Source organism: Lycium barbarum, chromosome 7, assembly GCF_019175385.1.
Source record: "Lycium barbarum isolate Lr01 chromosome 7, ASM1917538v2, whole genome shotgun sequence".
NCBI lineage: Eukaryota > Viridiplantae > Streptophyta > Magnoliopsida > Solanales > Solanaceae > Lycium > Lycium barbarum.
Window position 1 is genome coordinate 28523991 of NC_083343.1, and position 18873 is coordinate 28542863.

Genomic DNA, 18873 nt, shown 5'->3' on the forward strand with positions numbered 1-18873 from the left:
GAAAAACAGGACTCTTGAAGACATGGCAAGAACAATATTGATTGCAAGTGATGTGGCCAAAAGCTTCTAGGCAGAGGCTGTCAACACATCTTGTTACTTGATCAACAGGTGCATGATTAGATCCTTGCTTGAAAAGACTCCCTATGAGCTGCTAAATGGAAAGAAACCCAAGCTAACTTACCTTAAGGCCTTTGGATGCAAATGTTTTGTTCTTAACAATAGCAAGGAAGCCTTAGGAAAGTTTGATGCTAAGAGTAATGAAGGAATGTTTCTTGGTTATTCTTCTCATAGCAAGGCATATAAAGTTTTCAACAAGAGAACTCAAATTATGGAAGAAAGTGTGCATGTGATCTTTGATGAGACAGATGAGTCGGGGAGCAAAGGGATACAAAGGGATAAAGAAGATGATGGAGACCTCTCAATTCCAAATAAAGTGCTGGAAATCACTAATGGAAAGGCTGAAATGATGAATCAAGTTGAAGCTAGCAATGAAGAAGATGCAACAGATTGTACAGATGATGCAAAAGTACCCGGTCCCTCTATCACTCCACTTGAAGCTGAAGATAGAGTTGTTGATGTTGTGTCAAGCACTCCTAGTGTTGATCAGAGAAGTGGAAATCATGCATCTCTAGATGTAAATGATGGATCCAATGCGGAGCAGCGAAATTCAACTATCCAACTGGAAACACAAAAAATCTCACCCTCTTGAAAATATAATCACTCCCTTGAACTCTGGTATCCAAACCAGATCTAAGGCAAGAAACATGTTTGCTTACTCCATGTTCATTTCCCAAATTGAGCCCAAGAATATCAAGGAGGCATTGAAAGATGTTGACTGGATTAGTGCTATGCAAGAAGAGCTTCATCAATTTGAAAGTAACAAGGTGTAGCAGCTGGCTCCTAGACCAGCTAACAGAAAATGATTGGGACTAGGTGGGTGTTTCGTAACAAGCTTGATGAGTTTGGAAACACTACCAGAAACAAGGCAAGACTGGTGGTTCAAGGGTATAATCAAGAAGAGGGCATTGACTGTGATGAGACTTTTGCAACAATGGCAAGGATGGAGGCGATCAGGATTCTGATTGCTTCTGCATCCATATGGAGTTTAAATTGTTCTAAATGGATGTCAAAAGTGCATTTCTCAATGGATATTTGAAAGAAGAAGTCTTTGTCAAGCAACCTCCTGGCTTTGAAAGCCATGAACATCCTTAGCAGGTCTTCAAACTTGACAAGGCTCTCTATGGCTTAAAGCAGGCTCCTCGAGCATGGTATGAAAGATTGTCAAAGTTTCTTTTGGAAAATGAGTTTACAAGAGGAAGAATTGATAACACTCTGTTCCTAAAGAAAAGGAAGAATCTGCTGATTGTGCAAGGATATGTTGATGACATCATTTTTAGTGCTACTCTTGATTCCTTATGTGAAGAATTTGCTGAGTTCATGAGGAGTGAATTTGAAATGAGCATGATGGGTGAGCTAAATTTCTTCCTGGGTCTACAAGTCAAGTAATCTTAAAAGGGCACCATGATTAGTCAACAGAAGTACATCAAGAAGCTGCTTAAAAGGTTTGAAATGGAAAATACAAAGCCTATTGATACCCCTATAGGAACTACTACTAAGATGGATACCGATGAACCTGGTCCCTTGGTGAATGAAACCATGTACAGAGGTAGCATTGGGCCATTGTTGTACCTAACTGCTAGCAGACCTGACATTGTGTTTAGTTTAGGGCTGTGTGTTAGGTTCCAATCAAGTCCTAAAGAGTCTCACTTAAAAGCTGCAAAAAGAATTTTGCGGTATCTTAAAGGTTCACAGGACCTGGTCCTCCTCTATCCCTCTGGAGATAATTTTGATTGATTGGTTATGCTGATGCTGGTTACCTGGTGGACAGAAAAAGTACCTCTGGGATGGCACATTTTCTGGGGTCATGCTTGATCTCATGGGGTACAAGGAAACAAAATTCTGTGTCTCTCTTTACTGCTGAGGTTGAGTATGTGGCTGCCGCCTCTTGTTGCTCTCAATTGTTGTGGATCAAACAATAACTTGACGACTTTGGTGTCTTTACTGCATGTGTGCCTTTGATGTGTGACAATACAAGTGCCCTGAATATGGCAAAATATTCGGTGCACCACAAGAGAATGAAGCACATTGATGTGAGGCATCATTTTCTAAGAGACAATGTGGAAAAGAGGTTGATCTACATGAAGTTCTGCAATACAGAAGATCAGATTACAAATATTTTCACCAAGGCACTGAGCAGAGAACATTTTGAAAGAATTCGTTTGGAGTTGGGCTTGATCAAGCTCCACTAGTTATCTATCAATGATTGGTTATGTCAAGAGAGAAGGTATAATGCTCTAAGTGTTTTTTGGAGATATCTGACTCACTCTTATACTGTTACAGTGCATGGCACTCTCAGGACAGCCAAAGCACTGAAGCCATTGCATATTTCAGAAGTGTCTACCTAAGCATTATCAAACCAATGTAGTCAAGAGACCTGGTCTAGTTGACTTAGGTTAGTAGTCCTTTCAATACTTATATGCTAGTATTAAACTGTCAAAATTCCATGTCATTGTTTGTCCCCGCTTTCTTTCAAAATCCAACGTCAAGTCATCACACCTTTTCAGAACCGACCCCGACTTAAATGAAACGGTTTGGTTGCCAATAGGAACCTGTTCCTTTACCCTCATTTAAAACCCAACCATAAATTTTCCTTCTCTCTCTCACTTTACTCTCAACATTCGGTCTTCATCGTCCCCATCTGCTCTCATCATTTCAACCATGTCCAAAAATGAAGCTTTACCTTCTAGTGTCTCAGAAATCAACCGTTCCTCTCCCAAATAGTGTACTTTAACCAACCTACAAATGAGTTCATAATCTCCTACAGTCTCCCTTCCCAAAGAACCAAACCCTATAACATCTTCTCCAAAACCTGCTGGTTTCTCTAGAACTCGTAAAAACCAAATCCCAAATTTGTGCCTACTCCCACATCCTCTGAGAAACCCAATTCAGAAGAAAGCACTCTTACTATGCCGACCTTTCACAATCTTGATACATCTGTCAATGTTATTGCAAAGGACGACGACATAGAAGTAACAAGTCAAGAAATGGAAACAGAGACTGCAATTTAAAAAGGGGACATGAGGGAAGTTCCTTCAGATTCAGGTAATCCAACTTCTCTTGCAAATGTGGATATTTCTGGGGTTTTGGATAAGCTTGTGGCAACGGGTGGTGCATCAAAGGATAGTGTTAACAATGTTTCCACTGAACTTGGAAATAGTGGGGGGTTGGAAACTGAAGAAGTGGGTGCTTTAACTCAGGGGGAACAGAGTAGTTTAGGTCATACTGTAGTGAGTGAGTCCCTCTGAAATAGCGTCTGCCTCTCAACAAATGTCTACAATTGCAGTTCCATGGAAGGAACCCACACCTGAACATAAAGCCTCTTCAGAGGAGGAATCTGGTTCCTCTAACCACTCTTAAAGGGTTAACTCTGAAGGGGATGAGTTGCGAGAGGTTAATTCCAGTCTCATGAATTAAGTTGCTGAGCTCCAGGAGAAAATCCTGGCTAATCACAAAGCTGCGGATGCCAGACTAGACATGATGTTCAAAGCTTTCAACCCTGCCAGTTCTTCTAGCCCTGTCCAACCTTGAACCTTTATTCTTTCACTTTTTCTCCTTGACATTGGCATTCTGACATTTATTTTTAGTATGTTTGTAGTGCATTGATTACTATGTTTTTATACTACTGTGTAGGCTTGGCACATTATCTAATTTTATTTGCATATGCTTCTCTTAGTGCTTTGCTGTTTCTGTTAGTCCTCATGCTGCGTTGCCCAAGTGGCTTGGGGCTATGTTTCCGAACTTCTTATTGCTTGTGCCAATCTCTATCTTTTCAATGATGTCAAAAGGGGAAAGATGTGTATGTTAATGTTAGTTGTTTGAAAAAGGAACCTGGTTCTCTGGAGTCAATGCTCTAAGGTACAATGCACTCTCAGGACAACAAAAGCACTGAAGCCATTGCATATTTCAGAACTTTCTACCTAAGCATTAGCAAACCAATGTAATCAAGAGACCTGGTCCCGTTGACTCAGTTTAATAGTCCTTTCAATACTTATATGCTAGTACTAAACTGTCAAAATTCCATGTCATTGTTTGTCCCCGCTTTCTTTCAAAATCTAACGTCAAGTCATCACACTTTTTCACAACCGACCCGAATTAAATGAAACTGTTTGGTTGCCAATAGGAACAGGTTCTTTTAGCCTCATTTAAAACCCAACCAAAAAGTTTCCTTCTCTCTCTCACTTTACTCTCAACATTCGGTCTTCATCGTCCCCATTTGCTCTCATCATTTCAACCATGTCCAAAAATGAATCTTTACCTTCTAGTGTCTCAGAAATCAACCGTTCCTCTCCCAAATAGTGTACTTTAACCAACCTACAAATGAGTTCATCATCTCCTACAGTCTCCCTTCCCAAAGAACCAAACCCTACAACATCTTCTCCAAAACCTGCTGGTTTCTCTAGAACTTGTAAAAGCCAAATCCCAAAGAAGTTTGTGCCTATTCCCACATCCTCTGAGAAACCCAATTCAGAAGAAAGCACTCTTACTATGTCGACCTTTCACAATCTTGAAACATCTGTCAATGTTATTGCAAAGGACGACGGCATGGAGGTAACAAGTCAAGGAGTGGAAATAGAGACTACAATTGAAAAAGGGGATTTGACGGAAGTTCCTTCAGATTCAGGTAATCCAACGTTTCTTGCAAATGTGGATATTTCTGGGGTTTTGGATAAGCGTGTGGCAGCGGGTGGTGCATCAAAGGATAATGTTAACAATGTCTCCACTAAACCTGGAAACAGTGGGGGGGGGGGGGGGGGGGGGGGGGGGTTGGAAATTGAAGAAGTGGGTGCTTTAACTCAGGGGGAAAAAGTAGTTTAGGTCATACTGTAGTGAGTGTGGGACCTGTTCCCTCTGAAATAGCGTCTGTCTCTCAACAAATGTCTACAATTGCAGTTCTATGGAAGAAACCCACACCTGAACGGAAAGTCCCTTCAGAGGAGGAATCTAGTTCCTCTAACCACTCTTAAAGGGTTAACTCTGAAGGGGATGAGTTGCGAGAGGTTAATTCCAGTCTCATGAATAAAGTTGCTGAGCTCCAGGAGAAAATCCTGGCTAATCACAAAGTTGCGGATGCCAGACTAGACATGATGTTCAAAGCTTTCAACCCTGCTAGTTCTTCCAGCCCTGTCCATCCCTGATCCTTTATTCTTTCACTTTTTCTCCTTGACATTGGCATTCTGACGTTTATTTTTAGTATGTTTGTATTGCATTGATCACTATGTTTTTATACTACTGTGTATGCTTGGAACATTCTCTAATTTTATTTGCATATGCGTCTCTTGGTGCTTTGCTGTTTCTGTTGGTCCTCATGCTGCGTTGCCCAAGTACGTGGCTTGGGTCTGTGTTTCTGAACTTCTTATTGCTTGTGCCAATCTCTATCTTTTCAATGATGCCAAAAGGGGGAAGATGTGTATGTTAATGTCAGTTGTTTGCAAAAGGAACCTGGTTCTCTGAATGAAAAGCGAACATATTATACTACATGTTGTTGGGGTCAAATCTGCAGGGGGAATCTGGTTCTCCAAGGGAACATCACTTACGATTTTGTCATCATCAAAAATAGGGAAATTGATGAGTTATGAGTTTTGATGATTGACATGTGTATGAGGGTCCAGGTCCTTGATCAGGTCCCTTGGGCACTGTACGACTGTGACAGCTGTAAAGCTGTGGCACTGTTCGGACTTGTAGAGCCACATCAGGACAGACGAATCATTGCAATGTCTCTATCTATGTCACATGCTTCTCACATGCTCCTCACTCGACCCCTATATAAAGAACATGTTGGCATTTATTTGACCTAGCAACTCAAAATATATTGTCACGCTCTAAATCTGGAGTCGCGTGACCAGCACTCGATGCCAAACTAGGCCCGAGCAAACCACTCTAAATCTGAAACTTTGGGGAGTAACCCCCGACTTAAACCGGTGAGGCCTACCTGCACACAAACAACACCAACAAGCCGGCGAAGCCACAATCTGGATATATATATATATATATATATATATATATATATATATATATATATATATAAATACTGACAATCTCGTCTAAACTGGGCATACACACCCAAAATATATATACATAATTGAGCAAGCCGACGATGCTGCTATGATCGTAAAAAGCCAACAGTATCCAACAGACATACACACACCGACAAGGCTAAGACACACAGACACACTATATACAGGACTCGTCTACAAGCCTCTAGGGAGATGTGTGACTGTACCCTACAATCTGGAATCAAAAAGGAAAACTCCAAAGGACCTGGCAACTCCAAATAGAAAGGGAGACACACTATATACAAGACTCATCTACAAGCCTCTAGGGAGATGTGTGACTGTAACCTACAATCTGGAATTAAAAAGGATAACTCCGAAGGACTTGGAAACTCCAAACAGAAAGGGAGCTCACCAATCAGTTGATGTCAGATCTTGCCTACTGAGGAGGTCTATCAATCTGTCTATCTGTACCTGCAGGCATGAATGCAGTACCCCGCCAAAAGGGACGCCAGTACGAAATAATGTTCCGAGTATGTAAGGCAATGATAACTGAAATTGAACTGAAAACAATACAATCTGGAGGCCAAAGAATGCCCTGAATAACTCTCCAAACATGTCTCATATGAAATGCAATATAATACTATCATATATATCTCACTGGCCAAGTAGCCAGGCAATATGTCTCATTGACCCGTCGGCCAGGCAATCCCTCTCACTGACCCGTAGGCCAGGAAATCTGTCTCACTGACCGGTAGGCCAGGAAATCTGTCTCACTGACCGGTAGGCCAGGCATATATGTCTCACTGACCCGTAGGCCAGGCATATATGTCTCACTGACCCGTAGGCCAGGCAATCTGTCTCACTGACCCGTAGGCCAGGCATATATGTCTCACTGACCCGTAGGGCAGGCATATCTGTATCACTGACCCGTAGGCCAGGCATATCTGTCTCACTGACCCGTAGGCTAGGCATATCTGTCTCACTGACCAAATGGCCAGACATATCTGTCTCACTGATCAAATGACCAGGCTAAAGATAAATATATATGTATATCATGCAGTATATCATGTATATGCTGAAAAACACTGATACTGTAACACATCTCTTCTGTCTCTCTATAAACTCAAGGACATAGGGAGGGGATATGGCCCCTCAGAAAGAATAACATAACACTCGAAAACTATGCCACAATATGACAAGATCTACTGTGATAAATCTCTAGTCATAAGGTTCTTTATGCTCCTGCCATATATGGAATCATGCCAAGAAAAGAAGGAACAACCTTAACATACCTAAAGCTTACTTCCCGACTTTCCAACCTATTTCCTGCCTTGTAATCTACACAAGATCAGCCGTAGTCTCATAATCTACATATAAAACCATTCATACTATCGTTAGGCTTATCATCATATGCTTTTCTTAAGTCTTCAAATTAAATTCTTTTAGAATCTGCCGAAATTCGAGCAGCATCTCTCCTGTTTATATCCTTAGCCCGAAATCACAATACCAACAACCAACAACAAAAACAACACTAACATCATCATCCGTACCAAAATATTCCATAAATCATCCCACACGATGTTTATCCGATTTCTTAACTAACAAATTCATTATACGATAATTTAATAGCTTTATCTTCGTAAATAAACCTAAATCAATACAAATAAGGAGATATTCATACCTTGTTCTTACTAGACAGCAAGATCTTCAATATTTGCTTTGAATCCAAGCCAAAATCCACCGTAAAACAATACTATAATCACAACTACACGCTATCCGAACCTAAACTAAGACTTCGCCACTTGAAAATTACTCACAACCCTCAATTGTATGACATACTCACACCCCTATAAGATTTCTGAGTTTGGGGAAATATTTGGGGTGAAAAATGAAGGTCTTGGCCCTTATATAGGGTGTGAAAGTCGATGAAAACTGACTTAAAATTTTCCCTTTACGAGTCCTCCTCTTCACGTTCGCGGCCCTTTGGTCGCGTTCGCGAAGGGTCAATCCCTGCTCTGGCGGCCTAACTTGTAACGTCCATAACTCTCTACTCCGATGTGATATCGACGAGCGATTTGTTGTGTTGAAAACTAGACTTCGTGAACTTCAATTTAGGCTTTTTCTTTGCTTCAAAACTCCTCATATACTAAAATATATTCTTTCTCCAAGTTGGACCAAAATTGTCCCCCATCTTTTCTCCAAAGTTCCAACAAACATGATTTCCTTAATTCACTTGCTCTCCAATCCTTCCCTAGATTATTATATGAACTTAAACCCTCATAATCATAAAGTAGGCGCATATAATCTCATATATCCTAGAAGGTACTCCAGTATTGATGTGCCGTGAATTTTGACACATTTTATGTCTTTTTCACTAGAAGTGTTACTTGTTTTTAAGTGTTTTTACATCGTTTCTTATGTTATTTTGGTGTTTTGTAGGGTTGGTTGACTAAGGAACGGAAATGATAAGAAATACTGGAAAACGGACAACTTGGAGCAAAAGGACGGTCCGTAACTCGGGTTACGGACCGTAACGTGATCCGTACCCAGAGAGGAAGATCCAGATACGTGCCGCTATAAAGGACGGTCCGTAACTCATGTTACGGGCCGTAACGTGTACCGTAATTCGAAGGAAATTTCCAGTAAGAAGCCTAAGTAGTGTCACATGTTACGCCTAGAAGGACGGTCTGTAACGCAGGTTACGGGGCGTAACATCATGGCGTAACGCATTGGCCACTGAACACTGAAGCCATGATCCGCTGGAAGATACGGACCGTAACCTGTGTTACGGTCCGTCGTAAGAAGCCATAACGGTTGACCTATATCAAAGGACGGAACCAAAGGACGGACCGTAACCTGTGTTACGACCCGTAATGATGCCGCGAAAGAGTGTTTTTGTCCAGAACTTTGGCGCGATTTTTGGCCCTATAAATACTTAAAGTTAGGTTTTTAACATTCATTCTGATCTTTTGGAGCATTAACTTTAAGCCTTGGATATTTTTGAAGTGGTTGGATCATTTAAAGCACCAAGTTGACCTTCATTCCACATTGTATTAGCATTGTAAGTACATTATGTTAACTTTTAAGCTCTCTTTGTTAACCAAAATGACGAGTAGCTGATTTTAATTCTAACGTTGTGGACCCCATGATGGGTATTATGTGAATGGGTTTCTACTATTGATATATGCACAATAGTTGTTGGCATTTATTCTGTCTTTCTGCGTTAGCGTTGGGTAATGATTGCAAGCATTAGCCTAAGCCATTATACTAACTTTTCTTGGGAAAGAGAGTTAGTATTGGTAAGATTGAATAACAATGAATCGGGGCGTTAACCCTCGTTTAATAGACTAACTTAGGGATAAGAACAAGTCTAATTGACATTATTGGTCGCTTTTCGAGTTCAACTCTTTTACATTTGGAAAAATCATAAAGAGGAAATACGGCCTAACTTTTGGGAAACATTAGGAAGTCCTTAAGAGATCAAGTGCATACTCTTAGAACAACCATTAGAAGTATATCACATTGAAACCTGAAGCATAATATCTAATCAAAGTGGGCAATACAACCTTAGTCTCTCTCGCATTAAGTACAATTCAAGTCAAAGTATTCAATTGCATTACATAACAAATATTTCAAACTATTCGGAATAGGATTAAAGCCTTTAAAGACTAGTATCGCATACAATTAGTACCATTTTATCTCCATATTCCCTGTGGGATTCGACCCCAACCTTGTTTGGGTTATTATATTTGACAACGACCGCTTTACGCCACTCATAGGTGTAATTTGAGCGTATCAAATTTTGGCGCCGTTGCCGGGGAATACGGTTTTGAAATTACTGATTGTTGCGTACTCTTCTTTAAAACGTTTTCTATTCCATCACACCTTGTTTGCTATTGTGGTGAACCAGGTGAACATGGCAGGAAGACAGAATCGAAATCAAGGAAACCAAGGTGGACTCTAAGTGAACCCACCTGCACCAGAAGAGGATGAAGATGAGAATATATTTGCGGAATTCATCAATGAAGCTGATTATGCTTCTACTGTGGTCCCTCCTAGGACTGGAAATGCTACTTTCAAAATTGATAGTTCTATCTATCAGCTGCTGAAACTTAAAGGTTATTTCCGAAATTCTTCGGAGGATTGTCCACTCCGACATTTGAAGAACTTTCTGCACGTGTGTGCTCAATAATCCCAAGGTGCTGTTTCTGCTGATACAATTCGGTTACGGGTCTTCAAATATTCCTTGGCTGGCCAAGCAAGGGAATAGTATGAAAAGCTTCCCAGCAATTCTATTCATATCTGGAGCGAGCTAGCCAATACATTTATGAAGAAGTGGCTCCCACCGAGCAAAAAGGCTGAACTTCGAGATAAGATCTTTGAGTTCAAACATCTCTCGGGGGAACAATTATATTCGGCATGGGAGCGGTTCAAGTACTATCTAGCTCAATCTCCAACTCACGGTTTTCTGGATGCTATTCTCACTGAGAAATTCTACAAGGGCTTAGATACAATGAATCAGATTGCTGTCAATATTGCCGCGGGAGGATGCTTCATGGACAAGTCATTTATCAACATCACCCGTTTGCTTGATAAACTCACCACCCACAATCAAGCTTGGCATTCAACTGATAGTGAGAGTCTCTCTTATGGTAGTCCATCACTAGCTGCTGTTGCAAAAGAAAACCACGAGAAAGATCATGCCTTTGCTCAATTGCAAACCACGGTGGATCTATTATCAAAGAAGTTGGCAGAAAATGATGCACAAGGGGTACATGTTGTTGAGGAGTTACCACCTCTTCCACAGGGGATGTATCAAGTCCCTGAGGGGATGTACCAAGATGGGCAACAACATTATGAAGATGCTAATTATGTCAACAACTCCCAAGGGGGTTATCAAATACAAAATTATCAAGGTCCGGGCCATCACCCATGGCAAAATCCTCAACACCAATTGCAAGGGAACAATTATAGCAGAAATGATCAGGGAAATCCAAATCAAGGGAATTACAATAACAACAGTTATGGCAACAAGAGATCTAACCCCTACATTCCACCAAGGGGGCAAGCATCAAGTTCCCAACAGTGGAGAGACAATTCAGCTAGCAACTCTACTAGCAATGCTGCTAATGATTCTGCGGAGCTGAAAAGTATGATGCAGAAAATGCTAATGAATCAGGACAGAACTAAAATTACAATAAAGGGAATGTCTCAGGTTCAACTATCTCATTCAGCTGCCATTCAGAAGCTTGAATCGCAATTCAGAGACCTTTCCAGAGAAGTGCATACTCCTCAACGTGGACAACTACTAAGTGATACAGTTCCAAATCCGAAAGGTAGTGGGGTAAACTCTGTGGAGCACGTAGCTGCTATTAGCACCCGAAGTGGAAAAATACTTCAAGGTGCTGATAAAAAGGTGATTGATCTTGAGAAAATTGTTGAAAAAGAGGCACAACCTGATGTATCTGATGTTATTGTGGAGGAAGAAACAGAGGAGGAAGTCCCTATTATAGCTGAAGAGGAGCAAAATCTTGATAATCTCAAGGCACAAGGAGAAAAACATGAAAAGGGGAAGGCAAAACTTTCTGGCGCTCTACGACCTTTGACTCAAATGTTCAAATCTTCACCGCGTTTTCCTCAAAGGCTAGTGAGGAAAACAGAAGATGACAAGTGTTTGCGATTTTATGATCAACTCAAGCAATTGACGATGAATACTCCTTTCATGGATGTTGTCCAAGAAATGCCTGGGTTTGCTAAGTATTTGAAAGATCTCTTAACAAAGAAGAAGAAGCCATTGAAACACGACACTGTGGGTATCACTCATCGCGTCAGTGCTATTATTTCCAAGACCACAGTGCAAAAAAGGGAAGATCCCGGAGCATTCACCATTCCATGCACCATAGGGCAGCGGGATTTTTCCAAGGCGTTGTGTGATAACAGGGCTAGCATAAATCTTATGCCCCTTGAGATTTTCAAGAGATCAGGATTAGGGATACCAAGGCCCACTACCATGAGGTTGCAGATGGCTGACAGGTCGATAAAAAGGCCAGTTGGGGTAGTTGATGATGTGCTTGTTCAAATTGGGGAATTCCTATTGCCGGCAGATTTCGTGATTCTTGACTGTGTTGTTGATCAAGAAATTCCTATTATTCTGGGGAGACCTTTCCTTTTCTACAGGGAGAGCCTTTATGGATTCAGAGAAGAATGAAATCAAGTTCCGGGTTAACGATGAGGAGATGACTTTTCACGCTAGCAAGGGTATGAAATTACCTAGTATTTATCAAAGTATTTCAGTCATTAATTCTTTTGATGTGGTGGATGAAGCGGTAGAATTCAAGATGGAGGAAGAATGCTTGGGTGAAGCATTATCGGCTATCTTGGTCAATTTCGATGCAGAAGAAATGGAGGGATATATTGAGACGGTGAATTCACTCATTGGTCTAGGGTCTTACTCTTATGAGCCCAAGAAATTGTCTCTTGATTTAGAGAAGCGAACAACTCCTCCACCAAAACCGTCAATTATTGAGCCACCGAAGTTGGAGCTCAAGCAACTTCCATCCCATCTTAGATATGAGTTTCTTGGAGCAAATGCTACTCTCCCAGTTATTGTGTCATCACTTCTGAATGAGGGCCAAACTCATAGACTCATCGCAGTTTTGAGGAAACATTTGAGAGCTTTGGGTTGGACTATTGCAGACATCCGGGGGATTCCCTCCGGAATTTGTGAGCACCGAATTCAGTTGGAAGAGGAAAGTTCACCAAGTGTTGAGCATCAGAGAAGATTGAATCCACCGATGCAAGAGGTGGTAAAGAAAGAGATTATTAAGTGGCTAGATGCTGGGGTGGTTTACCCGATTGCCAACAGTCCATGGGTAAGTCCAGTCCAATGTGTGCCGAAGAAAAGGGACATCACTGTTGTCCCTAATTCTAAAAATGAGTTGATTCCTACAAGAACTGTCACCGGTTGGAGAGTGTGTACGGACTACAGAAAGCTGAACACTGCATCTTGCAAGGATCAATTCCCTATGCCTTTTATTGATCAAATGCTTGATCGGCTAGCTGGAAGGTCTTATTATTGTTTCTTGGATGGGTGCTCAGGTTACAACCAAATAAACATTGCATTGGAAGACCAAGAAAAGACTACTTTCACTTGTCCCTATGGGACATTCGCTTTCAGCCGAATGCCATTTGGTCTTTGCAATGCCCCAGCTACTTTCCAACGATGCATGATGTCCATATTTTCTAACATGGTTGAAAACTTTCTTGAAGTCTTCATGGATGACTTCTCTGTTGTGGGAGATTTATTCGATGAATGTTTAGACCATCTTGATCGGGTGCTACAAAGGTGTGAGGAGACAAACCTCGTTCTCAACTTGGAAAAGTGTCATTTTATGGTAAAGGAGGGAATTATCCTTGGCCATAAGATTTCCGAAAGAGGGATTGAGGTTGACCAATCCAAAATCGATGTGATTTCAAAACTCCCTCCACCCATCTCAGTAAAAGGGGTTCAGAATGTCTTAGGGCATGCCGGATTCTATAGAAGATTTATCAAAGACTTCTCCAAAATTGCAAATCCAATGTGCAAACTCTTGGAAAAGGAGTCAAAATTCAATTTTGATGAGAAGTGTATCAAGGCTTTCGAGGAGTTGAAGTTAAAATTTACCTCAGCCCCTATTGTTGTGTCCCCGGATTGGTTTTTGCCCTTTGAATTAATGTGTGATGCAGTGGTCTTGCAATTGGCGCTGTGCTTGGTCAACGGCTCAACAAAATCTTGTACCCAATTTATTATGCCAGCAAAACACTAAATGGAGCTCAATTGAACTATACAATAACAGAGCAGGATCTACTTGCTATTGTTTATGCCTTTGAAAAGTTCCGGGCTTATTTATTGGGTGCCAAGGTAGTGGTGCACACTGACAATGCTACCCTGTGGTATTTAATGGCTAAAAAGGATGCTAAGCCTCGGTTGATAAGATGGGTGTTGTTGCTACAAGAATTTGACTTTGAAGTCAAAGACCGAAAAGGGTCAGAAAATCAAGTGGCTGACCATCTTTCCAGACTTGAAGCAGCAGGGAAACCGATTGATGTGCTGGATATTGATGACACTTTTCCGGATGAAAGAGTCTTGGCAGTCTCCAGTGATGTGGCACCATGGTATGCCGATATTGCCAATTATTTGGTAACTGGCATTGTTCCTGAAGATTTGAAGGCATATCAAAAGAATAAATTCTTGAGAGATTGCCGACAGTATTATTGGGATGAGCCTTACTTATTCAGGACTTGTGCAGACAATATGATCAGAAGATGTGTGGCTGAATCTGAGGTGATAGTTATTTTGAAGGCTTGTCATGATTCTCCGGTTGGTGGGCATCACAGTGGAAATAGAACTGCAGCCAAGGTGCTAGAGTGTGGCTACTATTGGCTAGCCATCTATCGTGATGCGAATATGTTGGCACGTTCTTGTGATAAATGTCAGCGCCAGGGCACAATAGGTCGGAAGCATGAAACACCGATGAATTTTGTGCTTGAGGTGGAGCTCTTTGATGTGTGGGCATTGATTTTATGGGGCCCTTTGTGAGCTCATATGGCCTGAAATATATTCTTGTTGCGGTGGATTATGTATCTAAGTGGGTGGAGGCGGTGGCCTTGCCTAACAATGATGGTAGGAGAGTCATTGCCTTTCTAAAAAATAACATCTTTACTAGATTTGGCACTCCTAGAGCTATTATTATTGATGGTGGTTCTCATTTCTACAACAAACCATTCGCCGATCTTCTTGAAAAATATGGCATGCATCACAGGGATGCCACTCCATATCATCCTTAGACGAATGGTCAGGTTGAAGTCTCCAACAGAGAGATAAAGAGCATCTTGGCAAAGACGGTCAATGTGAATCGCACTGACTAGTCCAAAAAGTTGGATGATGCTCTATGGACATATCGCACAGCGTTCAAAACGCCTATTGGGACTTCACCGTATAATTTGGTATTTGGGAAGGCATGTCATTTGCCTATTGAGCTTGAGCATAAGGCCCTTTGGGCATTGAAAAAGCTGAACATGGATTGGCATGAAGCAACAAAGCTGAGGTTGTTTCAAATCAGCGAGATGGATGAATTTAGGTACAATGCCTATGAAAGTGCAACACTGTACAAGGAAAAGATGAAATACTATCATGACTCGAAGATCCTCAAAAGGGATTTTCAGCCGAAGGACTTGGTCTTGTTGTACAATTCGCGCCTAAAGTTCTTTCCAGGCAAGCTAAAGTCTCGATGGTCCGGTCCGTTTGAAATTGTAAGTGTTTCCCCAAATGGAAGTGTCATTGAGGTGAAAACCGAGGATTGCACTCGGACTTTTAAAGTGAATGCACAAAGAGTGAAGCACTATCATTGGTGCATTGATGATGGTAAAGTGGTTGATCGATATCGTTTGAAATACGGTTCCTGAACTGGAAATTGAGGTATCACGTCGAGCCATGACGTTAAACCAAGCGCTGTGTGGGAGGAAACCTACATTTACTGCTTTATAAGCACTTTAAATATCGTATTTCCTTTGTTTTCTTTTATTTTTTTTATGGTTGCTAATGTGGTAGGATTCTGAGGACAGAAGAGGCCAAAAGAAAGTAAGTGCTAAAGTTTGCAATGAAAGGACGCTCCACGTTACGCCCCGTAACTCATGTTACAGTTCGTATCATGGAGCGTGGCAAGATGAAAAAAATGCAGCAATCACTGAAGGATGAGGGAAAAGTGTTACGGTCTAAGTTACGGACCGTCAAATCGCGTTACGGACCGTAACACATGAGCGTAACATTGACAGAAATCTGGGCAACCACTGGAAAATTTGCACCTGTTACGCCAGGTAATACGGACCGTAACACGAGTTACAGTCCGTCGGCTGTATTGCCATGTCATTAATGAAAATGAAAACAGGGTCGTTTGGTAGATCGTAACACGAGTTACGGCTCGTACCTGTGTTATAGTCCGTAACTCGAAGCGTAACGGTCGGGCATGTTTAAATACATTACTCGACGGTTATACTCCCATTCAAACGGCACCTTTCCATTTTTTTTAACTCCCCCTCTCGCTCATAACCTCCCTAACCCTCTCTTCATCCTGCCCCCCCCCCCCCCCCTCACCATCTCTCCACCATTACCTTACCATAGCTGTTGATTTTTTCTTGTCAAAGTCTATCGCTGTTTTGGTTTAGTCTTAAGTTTTCATCCAAGCATCGTCCACGATCAAGTATGACAATGTGTTGACTCTCTCTAGTCTTTCATCTATCGATAAGATTGGTATGATCTTCCATGATTAAATTCGTACACCATGTCATGAACTTATGATTTTGAATGATTTTGAATCCCCATTGAATAACTGCGCGGGATTTAACAATGGTGGGGGGGGGTTGGGTTTGGTATGATTGCCGTTTGAGAGACTCGTGGGCACAAAGACATTGTCTCCCATTGAGTCGGAGGGCATCCCGATTGAAAGTTTCATTCGTGAAACTACTAAATTGGTTTGCCCGCCAACTGTTCGATAAAAGGTTTCAAAGAAAATTTGGATAAAACCGGGTGAAGTCTGAGTAACCCGAGGTATGTGAGGGGATCAAATGGTGTTTTACACCATACCCCAAGGAGCATAAAGTTGAAAATCTTGGCCTCGTGCTTAAACGGGAAAATTTGGCTACACTGAGAATGTGTGAAATGTTGCCCGACGTTCAGTGTTCCGGGCCGTAACGTGTGTTACGGACTGTAATACCCCATCGTAACACTTATGATTTCCATGAAAACTTTCTGGAAATTTGGGTGACGTTACGGTAAGGTGTTACGGACCGTAACACGGTTGACGGACCGTAACACCATACCGTAACACCTATGATTTCCACAAAACTTTCTGGAAATTTGGGTCATGTTACGGTAAGCTGTTACGGACCGTAACACGTATGACGATCCGTCGAACGTGTTACGTTTCCTATGTTATAAATGAACAAAATGAGTTACGATTGAAGATACGGCCCGTAACACCATCGACGGTCCGTCGACCGTGTTAAAGTGCATGAGCTAATTGAAGTCCTGAACTTCAACCAATAAGTTGTATAACTGAAAAGCTTCTTGTGTATCATAGCTAACTTTGCCTTCAACGGGTATGGGTAACCCAAGGCAAGGAAAGAAGGTTGCACCCAAGGTTGCCAACAAAGGAAAAGGTCGCGGTGCAAGCAAAGTAACCTCATGGTTGCGCAGTGAAGATCAACTCAAAGACACAAGGGCTACAAAGAAGGCCGCTGTACCTAGCAGGCCAGCCTCACCATCCGAAAGTTCCTTCTCGTCTGATGAGGAGAGTTCTTCTAGTTCGTCGAGCCATAGTAGACCCAGGGAGGCTGTCACACCACCACACCGGCCACAACCACCCATTAGACAGCCTACTGCAGAGGAGCGCGAACACGAGCGCGAGCAGGAAAGAAGAGAGACTAACATCCGGATGAGGACTGTGTATGAGCAGGACCTCCGATTTTCTGTGGAGGGGTCTGAAGGACTGTACAACAAAGGGTGTGAGCTAGCAAAGCATGAGGGGCAGGGCCCGAAGAGAAGTATTTTCGAGGAACAGAACGTTAGCTTCGATGGTCTCGATGGATATCCGGGCATCCGTGACACTCTCCGCTTCCACAAGTTAGAGTTTTTGAAAAACCCTGTGGGGTCCTACATCTCGGCTCTTGTTCGGGAATTCTACACTTCTTATGGGGCTGTTGTATTCAAAGCACAGAAAAAAGGGCAGCGCGCAACTCAAGTGCCGGCCATGAATGAGGTAGTAGTGCGCAAAAAGAATATTGGTGTTTCTCCGATGGCCATCAATAAAGTACTATTCGAGGAGGATTATATTGTGCCTACAGCGGCGGAAGAAGGAGAGTTTGTCTACAAAATTGCACAGAAAGATACAATCTCAGTTAGAAAATGGGTAGCCTCAGTGATTGCACGGTCGGCAGATCCTGAATGGGCAATAGTACCAAAGTTGACAGCCACTACGAGGATTTGGAAAAATAGCCTCACACTTGAGGCAAAGTGTTGGTGGAAAATTGTTCTGTTCCGTATCCGTCCTACCCAGGTAGATAATTATTTGACCCCGGACAGAGCTGTTCTTGTGGCTGCACTTATGTCGAGGTATAAGATCAACATCGGAAGACTGGTAGCCGCAGATCTCCGGGAGAGAGCCACACAACCAGCCACTTCCCTGATTCATCCATGTTTGCTCACGTTCTTATGCCTGCGCGAGGAACCAAAACCCCTCCCCTTTATCGACCACAGTGTGATCACCAGGAGTATCTATGACATCACGAAGGGCAGAGATGATATGTTGGGCCAAGGTACAATGTCATCTGCCTCGTCTTCTGATGTGTCGGAGGGGCCAACGGGATCAGATGTTCTACCCTTAGCTATCATGGGTGCTGAGGCAAATGCTGCGGGTCAGCCCACAGATTCTGAGGCTCCACCAGCTGACTATGCTCCACAGCCCATGCCAGCTCCAGCTCTACCTACTTTGGGTGGTCCCACCTCTTCCACTGGAGCGAGCCCAGCACCGGCTCAGCCCATACCGGGAGTCCCACCCGAACTTGCGAGAAAGATGATTTTCAACTGAGAGAATTTTGGGACAGTGGTCCTGCAAGTAGATAGAACAGATAGGCAGGTCAAGTAGCTCATGACCAAGCTGAAATTGTACACAAAAAAGGCTATTGATGCAGCGTTAAGGTCGATAAAAGAACAGATGGCTGATGA

At 42.3% G+C, this 18873-nt stretch overlaps 1 non-coding gene across 1 annotated transcript; it reads right to left on the reverse strand.

The window, feature by feature from the left end:
• Positions 1–10473: 10473 nt before the first annotated feature.
• On the reverse strand, positions 10474–10580 carry LOC132604777 (small nucleolar RNA R71). Its single transcript, XR_009568877.1, has one exon. It is a non-coding gene; the product is annotated as a small nucleolar RNA R71 (small nucleolar RNA).
• Between the last annotated feature and the right edge of the window lie 8293 nt (positions 10581–18873).